The 12,944-nt window shown below is 48.4% G+C and overlaps 1 pseudogene; it reads right to left on the bottom strand.

Annotated features, from left to right (window-relative positions):
• Nucleotides 1-8,186: 8,186 nt before the first annotated feature.
• LOC133628566 (membrane primary amine oxidase-like) lies at nucleotides 8,187-11,417 on the bottom strand (annotated as a pseudogene).
• Nucleotides 11,418-12,944: the final 1,527 nt, after the last annotated feature.

The following is a 12,944-nucleotide window of genomic DNA, read 5'->3' on the forward strand; positions in this document are numbered from 1 at the left end:
TACATTGCCTGTCTAGGTTGTCCTTTACCTCCCCCAACACTTCCTCCCCTGTCTCCTTTTGTGCCTCTTCCTTGGTTCCATTCACTATACTCCTGTCTCCCTTCAGATTCCAATCCCACATATCAAATTTCAAACCATTATCCGATAAACTGCATCCATTCGCTTGACTATCATAATTCCAGTCTAAAGTCATTCTGAGGTTAAATTAAAATTTCATCCCACATTCCTGTCAATTATCTTTTCTTTCTCTTCAGACAAATTAAGTTTCACATACATTTTAACGTCAAGTTTAGATTATATCCTGAGAAAAAAAAAATAACACACACTGACTTCCTCACACATATATAGCACATCAAGGGGTTAAAACCTTCGACAAAAACTCACTCACTGGTTACATAACATTTCACACACACTGGTTGTACACACAGTGAAAATGGGGGGGTGTGTGTGCAGAGACTGGCTCTGCAGAAGCCTTTAGTTAAGAGCACACACAATTGCTGCAGCTTAATTTTTTCCTTTTTCCTCTTATGTTTATATTATACAACCTAACCTAAACTGCAGCCTTTTTGGCTACAGTCTGATAAGTGTTTAACTTATCAGCAAACAATTTGTTTTGATATTGCAATATTACAATTTGATTTTAAAAATCACATAGTTGTCATTCTATATGAGTGTTTTAACAACACCTTCTCCTTTTGTTGGAGCTGGTTTCACTATGCTGTTAACAAAATCAATTCCCGTATTCCCGAGCCCACAAATTCTTTTTCTTTTTCAATAGACAATTTTAATTTTTTTTTTTCATTCAGGAATGTTAAGTTGAACTGATACATTTAGTTTATAATACAATCCTCTCTGTGACACTACATTTATTTTGTCAAATGACAGAAATGATGAGAAAGATGCAGATATCAACAAAAAGATCAGTTCCACTTTACTCTCTACGTCAAAATGTCACAGAAATCAAGACAATGCATTCAGCCACCACATAAAGCCCACTACACTCTGGGCAAGAACGAAAAATAAACAAAATTACACACATAATCATTTACATATTATGCAAGTTTTCAGGTGAGTTCACTCAATGCCAATAATTGGATGCTTGGAGCCAACAAAATCTAAGGTCCACAAACAAATTTGCTGCCAATCATTAAAATTTTAAAAATTATTTCCTCATATATTGAAAAAATTTGTTATCTTTCCCCATAGCTGCCGGGGTGTTTCTTTAGTCTCCCACCATGTCTACCCAATGTGAAGCATAGTCTGAAATCCAGTGCCTGACAGGTCTTCCCTTGGTCCAGATGAAACAACAATATCGTATCATCTTTTTCTTGTCCCTGTTCCTTATACAAGATATGTCTTCCAACGTCTTCCCCGAAGACTTTTTCTTCATATGTTTAGTGATGACATTCAGGATGAGTTGTTCCATCACTTTTCCAGGGATGTAGGTGAGGCTGACCAGCCTGTAGTTTCCTGGGTTGTCCTTCCTGCCTTTTTTTAAGATTGGAGTGACACCGACAGAAGCTTTAACAGTTAAACCTATACTACTGCAATAAGTTAGTATAAAGTTTACTAGCACATGTTAGTATAAAGCTCCACATCATAGGAACCCCTGATCCTGCAAAATTTTGGAAAAGATTGTGCCAACAAGCTCTTAAAGAAGGAGAATTAGATTTAGCTGATACAATCAGGCCAGGGGAAGCCTGAACTTATCCAGTAATAACTAATCTGGATGGAATATGATAGTGGGAGCTGTTTCACTGGGGTCTCATAAAAGAGCTGCGATCCACTTGCATGCAGCACGGGATCCGGCCTTTCTAAGGAACAAAAGTTGTATATGCAAGCTTTAAAGCAGCTACTGCAGGTTGCTTGCTGTTAGATAACAGATGATGAATTGTGTGAGTTGTTGCGCTGAGATTCAGAGATATTGTACAAGGGAGCGTACATTTAGCATTATGGTACAAGGTGGGGCACGAGTTTAAAACTAAAAAGGAGCTGGGGCTTGCAGTTCCTACTTCTGTCGTGTTTACATGGCGATTGATTTATATTGCTTTACAACCTCTGGCGGGAGAGGTAACAGAATCCTTTGAGATAAGAAAGAAGTAACACCCAGTGCCCCCCTGAGAGAAACAAGCTGGGGCGCAAAAGGTAAAGATGATGAATTAGAATCCAAGCCTCCGGATTATTCACCTTCCTCCTCCTTGCATACGCACAGTGAAGCTGAGCGGATGCAGCTTGACTCGCCTTGTGTGCCCCTTCCCCCAAACCCTGAAACCCCCCATCTTGACGCATCCCTGGTAGAAGTCCAGGGAAAAGGGTATGTTTTAGAGACATGTTTTAGGGAAGCATTAAATAATGGGGACCCTGTGGCATTTTCAGTGATTTTAAGATCCCACCAACAGCCGCAATGTGATTCCCCATTGTATGAGGTTTTTAAATAGCTGTGGAAAAGCATCAATGAGAAGGGGCAAGTATATTGTAGGGACTAGGTTGTCTTAACAATAGGAAATACTATGCCATTTACCACTATGGTGTTAATTGCTCCAATTAAGGAGTGTGTTTGGAGTACTGATGTGTTGGCAGGACACATGGTTGAAACTTTAAATGGTCACTTTTTTTTCTTTGGGACTTCCCTGGCAGCACTTGCCATTTGATCTCTAACTGTCCTGCGTGGATTCCCAAAGTGGGATCTGGTTGTGCTGCCCATGCCTACCAAGGTGGTAACTGTAAATCAATATAATATTCCAGGGGCAGAGGAGGAAATTTCCCAAAACATTCAGTTACCTCAAGAATCAGGAATTGTTGAGGAAACTGTGACTGCTTTTAACCACCCCATTTGGCCTGTGCAAAAACCAGATGGCACTTGGAGAATTACTGTAGTTTATACAAAAGTGAATAAAGTTACCTCCCCCTCCCCTTTGCAGTTTTGGTACTGGACATGGTACCAAAGAGAAAAGAAAAATAATCAGCAAAACTTTACAGTCTTGGAACGTGGTGATAGATGTTGCTAATCTTGTCTTTTCTATAATTGCTTCAGAAAGCCAAGACCAGTTTGTCTTTACCTGACAACAAAAGCAATATACATTCCAGATATTGCCTCAGGGCTACAAACACAGTCCCTCCATTTGCCACCAAATGATAGCAGCTGATGTAACACTATGGTCTGGTACTGTCACTGTTTACCATTATATTGATGATCTATTGATTATGTCAGATTTGATATCAGAAATTGAAACAGCTGCTGAATCAGTGACAGCCTGTTTACAAGACCAAGGCTGGACAATTAATCCAAAGAAAATACAATTAATCCAAAGAAAATGCAGAGCTCTAATACTGCTGTACAATTTGGGGAATTATTTTGGCATGGACAGATCAGAGAAATGCCAAACAGCAAACAGTCTAGAGATTTCCTGTACAAACTGCAGTGAAACAGTTACAGATCTTTTTGGGGATGTTTAGGGTATTGTAAAACTTTTATGCCTATACTAAGGGAAACATCCCCTTGGAGATATCCCTGTATCTCCTGTGGAAGAGGCATTCCCTTATGACAAGTTAACAGAAGAGCACAAAGAAGATGCCTGGTTTACTGAGGAAAGCACAGCATACACAGAAACTACAGGGGAAATAGAATCATTTACACCTGCAGGTTGCATGGTGGGACTGAGACCTATTAGTCTGTATGTGAAGATTCATATAGTAAGCCCTGAGAATGCAATATGGTTCTGTACTTCAACTTCTCATATTTTACATCCTTTGCTGATATCAGATTCTCGAGTTCTTGTATTTCAGATATCTTTGACAAACACCTGTGTCTGATCTAGAAAAAACAGTATTGGAAGAGTATTGCTGATATCGTGAACCCAACATCAAATTGAAGTCCAATCTGAAAAAGTGTAGCCACAGCTCTCCAATGTGTGGACAATTACCCCACATCAGGTTACCAAACCCAGACTAATATTAGCTGAAGGAGCTGAAGCAACAGTGTATGTATTACTGAAAGATGATACTCCTGTTTTCCTCTTTTATCACAGCCTGGCTTGTTGTGCTTTGCAGTCTGTGCTACAAACATATACGCTGTACATATTTCTGTAAGATCAATATGGCAATATTTAACTCAGCCTCCACTGTAACTAATTCATCTGCCGTTTACGTTGATTCATTTTCTGGGATGATACATGCCACTGCAGCCTCTGGGGAAAAGGTTGTGTGTATACCAAGTCACTGGTTGAGCTGTTTTACAAACTTGGGGGTGCTGAAAGAAATTAAAACTGATAATGGCCCTGGCTACACAGCTCAAAATATACAACTGTTTTTACAGCAATGGAGGATTTGACATAAGATGGGTATTTCCGTATAACCCTGCAGGACAAGCAATAATTGAACATGCATATGCTACATTGAAAGCCCTAATTTTAAAACAAAGAAGGGGGAATTCTCCAGACACACCACAGAATCAGCTAGCAATGGCTTTATATATTCTTAATTTTTTAAACAGAAATTGTTTTGCCCTGACAGCTGTGGAAGATCATTTCAGCACAACACACCTTACAGCTAAACCATGGGTTCTGTACAAGGATCCTGAAGGAGATTCAGCCTGGAAAAGGACAGTAGATCTGTTAGTGTGGGGGAAGGGTATGCTTGTGTTTTATCGCCCGCAGGTCCTCGGTGGATACCAGCAAAAAAAATTAAGCCATATAATGAGCTGGAAGAGTCAACCCCAGACCCCCCCACTGACAATGCAGAAATCGACACGCAGGCAACAGATTCCTAGGAACTCGGCAATTGCAGCTGTCGTATGGGGAAGTCTGAAACAACTACAACAGAAAGCAGAGAATATGATGTAGGAGTAATGCCAATACCAGAAAATACCCTTTTTTTAACCTATCTGGCCCTTATTTCAACCAACTCAGCAGTAAGTATAAGTTTGCTATTCTTATTTTGGCTGGAAGCAACCGGTCATATATATTGGGCACACGTCATCGACCCACCAGTTTTGCCTTGGTAAGTTGGTGGGATCCCAAGATAACAGTAGCCATTAATAACACACAGTAGACTGGAGGAGCTTGGCTTCCTCCTCGGGATGCAGAGAATCAGTCATATTGTAACATAACATTGTATGTGGAACCACACCATTGCCTTTGCAATGGTAGCGCCATCGATCACAAGGTCACCATCTGTGCAACTCATCCTTACATTTTGTTGGCTAGAACTCAGGCACCATTAAGCAATAGTGTTGGTCATTCTCAGATTACCATCACAGACAGAAGTGATGAGGCCTGAGGAATAGGCCCTGAACCAAAGTTTACCTATAGATGAACCTCCCAATCAAACGTTATATAGGTAGCTCATCATAAGTGAAATATGAGTTACTGATGAGGATAAAGTTTCCAATTATTAGTGAAGGATGAAGCTAAAATGTTTATAAGAATGTATTGTTTGAAGTGTCTATTTCTGTATGTACAGGGGTTGGTGTTTGAGGCAGAGAAATCAGATGTTTAGCCTTGGTCGGTAGTACATGAAAAAGAACCAAATAGATAAGGAAACTCCCTTGGTTCCTCCTGGGGCCCTGGCCAAGCTTCAGGTGGCATCTCAACGGAGAATAAAACCAGATGTTCTGCCGGTAAAGTTATGTGGGATTATTCAACAGTATAAAAGGCTGGACCCTCTTAGAGCAACTTTGGAGACCTCACCTACGAGTGGATGCATGGTGTAGGGTCCCCCAACTTCCGGGACAAGTTCCCTGAATCCTCGCTGTAATGGGCTCCCCAGTGACTGCGACTCTGTGGGCAGTATCCTGCCCTCTCATCTGCACGTAGCTCAAGGATCCATGGGGCCCTAATAGCGAAACCACAGCAAACCTTCCTCCCTGGGATATGGGCATGGAGCTGCCAGGCTGAGGAAGACGGCTTGGATGTGCAAACATGTGCTCTGAAGGCAGCTGGATGGTGAGAAATCATCCTTCATCTGCCTTGTGAGTCTGAGGCTGCCAGGGCAGCACTAAGGGGCAACTTCCTAGATGTCATCAGTGAACTGGAAATTCACGTGAAGGAGATGAAAGTTGAATAATAAGAGTGTGGGCAGCAGGTTGAGGGAGGTTCTCCCTCTCTACTCTGCCCTGGTGAGGCCTCATCTGGAGTACTGTGTCTAGTTCTGGGCTCCCCAGCTCAAGAGGGACAAAGAACTGCTGGAGAGAGTCCAGGGCAGGGCCACCAAGATGATCAGGGGACTGGAACATCTTTCATACGAGGAAAGGCTGCGGGAACTGGGCCACACACCAGCACCTGCTCTGTGCTTTGGGTACATCCCCAGCCCCACAGAGGCAGGGCAGGCCAGGGCTCCTGACCTCAGTGGGGAGGTCATCCTGGTTTGGCCATTGACTCTGGGAGCACTATGCCAGGCTCCAGCTTGTCCCCTGCACAAGGCATCTATGGACATGCATTGCAAACGGGCTAGGGGAGAAACATTGCAAACTTTCCCAGGGGAGGCACTAAGCCAGGCTGAGGATGTTTTATTTCTACCCTGGGATCTGTGTGCAACGAGCTGGCAGCCCAGGAGCTGTGTGCCTGCAGTGTCAGGGCTGTCTCTGAGACATGGTATTCCTGCAACTCCCGAGGCATGGGATGCAGCTGCAGCACATGCAGATGCTGGAATGTAACATGCCACACGTACTGCCGACCTTCCATCCAGAAATTTCCCAGCCTGCTGCAAAGGCTAGGACTGAGCAGTGGGCAGCAAGCTGGGGCATTGCCAGCACAGGAGCATCTGGGCTCACCTCTGTCAGCACATGGGCAAAGTCCAGGCAGCACTTGCACCTATGTAGGCACACAGAGGAAGGCAGAGAGCTGGCCAGTTGCCACCTTCACACTAGCATGGACCCTGCTGTCATCCCAGGGCACCCAGGGACTGCTGCAGCCTCACACTGAGCCACGCCCCTGAGCTGCTCACTCTGCCCAACATCACAGCTGTCTCCCGGGGGATACACTGCTGCTGTTCAGGCTTCTCAAGCCCATCAGAGTGTGGCTCTGGGCAGATCCATCTCCCATGTTGAGGGGTCAGAGGGGATGGACATCCACCATATCCCCAGGGACACATTGGCCAGTTGGAGTTGAACTACCTTCCCCAAGCCCCCCAGTGCCCCCAACCCGACTGGGCTGGATCCCACAGCCCAGGGCTGTGCACACCAGGCAGCAGCCAAGACCAGAACCAATTAACAAGGTTCAGTACAGCTATTACACATTAACTCCCTCATTTGTCCCATATTCCCCGGCAGGAGCCTCCTGCCAGTACCCAGGGTCCAAAATCATGGTCAGTGCATGTTTGTGCAGCTGTGCTGGGCACCATACCAGTGCCATGGCCCTTGGACCCTTGTGAGCACTGCAGAGCTGGGCCAGGACTGTCTGTTACAGGGCATCAGCACCCGCAGCATCAACAATGCTGGGGCTGTGGCCCTCAGCTCCAGGAGCCATAGAGCAGCTGGGAACTACACAGCAGTTTTGTCAGAAAAAGCATCCAAGTGCCTGTTTATTGAGGGGTGAACACAGGGCAGCTCAGCCCAGGCAGTGCCCGTCCCATGGTCTGGCACTGTGACCCTCTTGTTGGGTCCCAGTGCAGCCCCAGGCACTGTCCCTGTCCCCAGAGCTTGGCATTGCCACAGCAGCCAGAGCTCAGTGACTCCTGGTGCTGGAAACTCTGGAATTGCAGTGGCCACAGGGCCAGGGTGGACATTTTGGGCATCATAGAGCTGCTGGTCTCTGGGTTGTGGCTGGGCTACAGTGTCCGTTACACTACCCACTCCCATCATCCTGGGCAAAACCTCAGTGTGGACCATGGCTGTAAGGGGAGCTGTAGCTTTGTGCAGGGCCCAGTCCTAGCCCTGTGTGCACCAACCTACCTTAGGGAGGTGGCAGGAGCTCCAGTCCCAGAGAAGGAGAGCAGCCATGGGCACCCCACAGAACTTTGGGTGGCATCCTGGATGGAGTCTCCAAAAATCACTCTTCAGGGCTGTTTTCCAGAGGCTTTGAGTCAGCCTTTGGCAGTGCTGAAACTACTACTGAGCCCCTCCAAAAATCATTCCAGGTGTGGGGAGAGCAGGTCCTGGCATGCGGCACAGCCCCTCCACAGACACATCAGCCTCTGGACATGGGTCACCCACAGCTCTGGGGACAGGGACAGTGGTGGCCCCATCCCCCTCAGAGCTGGCCAGGCTGTGGAGCCAAGTTGAGGTTGAGGAAGCCCCTCTAGCAGGGCAGGCAGGGAGTGCAGGAGGCAGTGTGGGGCAGGCAGGCAAGGGAGTTGGCCTCACACATCCCAGCTTCCTGCTCACTGCTGAAGTAGATGCCCTTGGGGGAGTCCACCGAAGGATCCGTGTTGAAGTAGTTGTAGGGCCTCAGGAAAAAGCCAACACCATTGCCCATGGTCGCTGTGTTGTGGACATCTTCAGCATGGGGGACATGCAGGAAGCCCATGGAGATCCAGGCAATCAGGTCCTGGGCAGGAGGGGAGCCAGGAGCCTCATCAGGCTGAGCAGGACCCTTCCAGCCCAGCAGCCACACAGTCACACAGTTTGGCCATGGGATGGGTGAAGCCTCTGCCTGGGGCAGGAGCCTGTGGGCTCTGCTCCCCTCCACCCACGGGACCCCATCTCACCTTGTTGGTGATGGTCTCGTTGATAAAGTCAGCAAAGGCAATGGTGGGCGTCCAGGGGTCATTCTGATTGTAGATGCTGGTGCTGGTGGGCTCCTCCTCCTTCTGTCAAGTGACAGCCAATTGGTACCTGCCAGCACAGAGAGCAGAGGGGCTCATCCCTGCTGGTACAGGGCATGGCAGCCATAGTATCTCCCAGTCTGGGGAGACACTGGCAAATCGGGGCTGGATGCATCCCAGGCACATGCCAGGTGACCTGCTCTGTCCTGGGTTGGGGGGGCAGAGGGCTGGCAGGGACCAGCATGGCAGAGACTGGCACCTTCAGGCTCATGAACCACTCATTACCCAGGGCTACTCTGGCGCAGCTAGGAAACATGAACATATCTAAGTGCAGACGCTGCTGCCCAACACACTCACCTCAGCTACATCTACTTTTAACTCCTACAACCTCCCCTAGAACAGAAACCATTAAATTTCACTGTGGCAGTGAGCCAGCTCTGCTTTTATCCCAAACATTTTCCAAAAGACATTCTGTCCTCACATGAAGATGTCAAGACCCCTGGATACCAGCGCTTCCCTCAGGAGTTCATCCTACAGCTTGGTTGCCCTCGCAGGGAAAACCACGTGATTGCTCTAAAATTAACCTTATTTGGTGTCGGATTCCTGCCCGTGAATTATTATAAACAGATGTCACTGAGCAACTATTAAAGGGATTTTCAGAGCCAAAAATTATGCATGTTTGCTGTTTAACCCTTCCCTGGAATCTGGCAAGGATTTGCTTGGGAGGCAGCAGCTCCCTGCTTTGCCAAGAGGCAGGAGCAGCCAGGGACACAGTGACAGAAGCCCACCCCCAGCCCTGGCACCCACCTGTCCCAGTTGATGGACCTCTTCATGAGGCTGCTGGCAGGCAGGTGCTCACCAACAAAGCCAGAGATATGGATGCAATAGCTGTGCAGATTCCCCTACTCATTGGGCCTGGGACTGGTAAAGGAGAGGTAGTGGGGCATGAGGGCGTTAAGTGGGAACCCTGCCTCGTCCTCCCTCTCCAGACTTTCCCTGTGGAGATACAGCCATTCCATGGTGTTCTGCACGCTCCAAGGATCTTTCGCGAGCTCATATCCCATGTCCCGTGTCTCCAGGGAGTTGAGTTGCCCCATGAAACAGAAGAAAATATACTCTCAAGCTCCTCACCTTAGGTAGGGCCACAGCCCACTGTGAACTACAGCCACATGCAAAGGCAATCAGACCTACCATCAACATCCAGATCCACCTTGTAGTGGATGTGATGGAGGTGCATCGTTCTCAGTGTATGGGACCGTCATTAGTGCCTTGGTCATGGAGGAAGGAGGAGCTGATGTAGCCCATGACATGCACCTGAACCTCCATGGCCCCGCTGCCATGGAATATGAAGTCCCAGATGTAGTCGTAGTTGATGAGAGTGGAAATGGTCTGGATGATTAGCATGTTTTTCCACAGCCCACCGTAGTACAGAAACTGCAAGTCAGAGAAGTGGTGCCACAAAGGGACCACTCAATGCTCAAAAATGCAGAGTGAATTTTGGTTGGTTTTGGGAGTCTCTTACTCTGCCAGGTAGTGCTGGTCCACGTAGGTTGCCGTGTAGGGGCAGTCAATGCCCCAGACAAGCTCATAGGCAAACCTGCCAATACCAAAGCTCCCATCGAGATAATGAGTGGACATGCCTCCAGGGCAGTTGGAGCTATACAGGGCTAAAGCTTCTTGAAGACTCAGCTCATAGATAATCCTCTCCCCGTGGTACCTGATGTCAAAGGGGCACGGGCCAGAGTTGAGGTTCATGCTGAAAGTGATGCTCCAGCCCTGGAAGGTGATGTGATTGTCCCTGATGCTGTAGTGAGGACCCAGGGAGCTAGGTGGGCTCCTGGGTCTCATCGAGCCCAGCACCATTTCAGCCTGGGGCTTCTGAGTCCTGACCACCTCTAGCAAGTTGGCCACAAACACATTCTCCAGATGCCTCATGCTGGCAAATTACCAGCTGTTGTAGAAGACTTGGCACAGCTGCCAGCAGGAGACATGGAGGTCCTCATGGTCCATCAGCACTTCCAGCCCCATCAGTGAGAGGTAGCAGTCAGTGCTAAGCGTGTTGTGGAAGAGAACAAACCAGGTCATGAGGTTGCCAGACCTGAAGCCTTGTGGGGCCATTGTGACGATGGCTGGGTCAGTCCTGTCAGACTCACAGCAGGCAGTGAGGAAATGTGGAGCCTTCCCCAGCTCCTTCTGGATAAAGGTGTTGATATCCCTGTACTCCTTACCAGTAACTGGTCTGCAGTGGTACGGCACCTTCCACCCCCATACTTGCATGCTGTGGCATCCCAGTGATATGCCAGCATCAGCAGCAACCCCACCACATACTCAGTGACATTGGGCTCTGTCTGGTTGCCAAAGTACAGCACGGCCAGTGCCTCCCACAGGGAGTGAGCCCACCCCTCATCCAGGAAGCGCAGAACCTTGGCCTTGGCAGGCAGCTGCATGTCAAGGGAGGCAATACAGTTGCTGGAGGGTTTTGCATGGGAGGCATTGGCCAGCAGCACCCCAAGGTGCCCCTGCAGGTACTGTACCACTTGCGCCATCTCCTTGGGTGTCAGATCAGCAAAGACTGGGCTCCATCTCTCCTCAGCACTTGCCCGCACCAGGGGCTGCTGCTGGCAAGAGCTGGGGGCCCTTCCCCTGGTCAGCAACAGACAGACCAAAGCGAATATCATGGTGAAAACCAAAATGAGGAGGATGAGAACAGTTTTCATGTATGTGGCTGCTGCTGGTCCCCAGGCAGTCACAGCAGCTCTCTGAGTAGGTTTCCTTGCTCTTGCCTCTGTCAGTTTACACTGCACTAGATGGATTAGCACAGAAAGTACAAAAAACTAGGAGAGGCTAAGGGGAGGAGATCTGAAATTCGTGGTGACCAGAAAGGGCAGACCTCCTCTCTCAGCTGCTTCTGTCCTCCTCCAAGAGCAGTGTCCTGAAAGAACTGGTAGAGATGCAGGGTCAGTAACGCAGGCAAGCTTCACACAGTTCTGTTACTTTTTCAGTCCAACCTAGCTTACTGAGGCTGCCTGAAAAAATAAAGACTTTTTAGTCAGCCTGAGGTGGCTGGGACCACTGCAAGGCTCTGACAAGCTGGGAATTGTTGCCACACTGTAGAATTTCACCTCTTTGCAACTCACCAAACTTTCTTGTTTATCAGGATGCTTCCTTGTAAACATTCTCTCTGGCAGCAAGATTACAAGCTCAGAATTACTTTTTATTTTATCTTTTTTAATCTTCCCTGGGGAAGCCTTTGCTGAAAACATATCTATCTGTGTAGTGGCAGAAAAACTTTGGCAGGCATGGAGAGATGCAGTTTGGGATGAGATTCAGGCCCTAACACACTGTGAACAACCAGCTCTTACTTTGCACCTCTGAACAGCTAGCTCTGAACTAATTAATGCCTCAGCATTCCTCTCAAACAAGACCACACAGCTTTTGTCTGTTTCCCACTTAAAGATAAACTGAGGTGCAGCTTCTGAGAAGTTCCCTCAAAGACAAAACTACCTCCAAGCCATGGTGTGCAGGCAGGCAGCTGATGGCAGGGCCCACTCTCACTGTGCTACCAGGTTGCTGTTGCCCAGGCTGAGCAGCCATCTCCAGGGTTTCTACCAAAAGTTGGGGGCCAACTATCCTCTGCCAACCCCTCTGAAGGTCTCTCTGCTTTTGAAAGGCCTTGACAGAACGAGGTGACCAGGCAACAGAACTTGGGGCTCCATCCTGCCATGCAGCAGATGCTTGGGGTAGAGGAAACACACAGCTTTAGCCTGCTTGTCCCTGAGTTGGTGCTGAGAAGCTCAAGGCATCCGAGAACCAGGGCTGGAGATTTGACCCAACATTTCCACTCCTGCTGCCAGCCTCACCTCACCCTGGCCTTCTCTTCCTCCTCCCAGAGTTTCCTGGTGGGGCACAGCCCCGCTCCCAGTCTCAGCGCTGTCTCCAGTTCTCTTCTGCAGATCTTGCCCCTGAACTCAGCCCTTCTGCGGTTCTCCAGCCATGCTCACCAGACACCACACTGGTAGGCAGAAGGCCACATTGCTGTGGGGGACACTCTTCACCACCACTGGCAGCCTCAGCCTTCTTTAGCCCAGGCTGCAGCTGGGCAGGCCAGGGACACATGTCTGCTCCCTGCCAGAGCAGCTCTCTGACACAAGCAACAGGGAGAGACGGGACAGATGAGGAAAGAGCCTTAACTACATGGGACATCACAGCTACAGGTGTCAGAGGTATCCTGCTCTCATCAACAT

Source organism: Colius striatus, chromosome W, assembly GCF_028858725.1.
Source record: "Colius striatus isolate bColStr4 chromosome W, bColStr4.1.hap1, whole genome shotgun sequence".
NCBI lineage: Eukaryota > Metazoa > Chordata > Aves > Coliiformes > Coliidae > Colius > Colius striatus.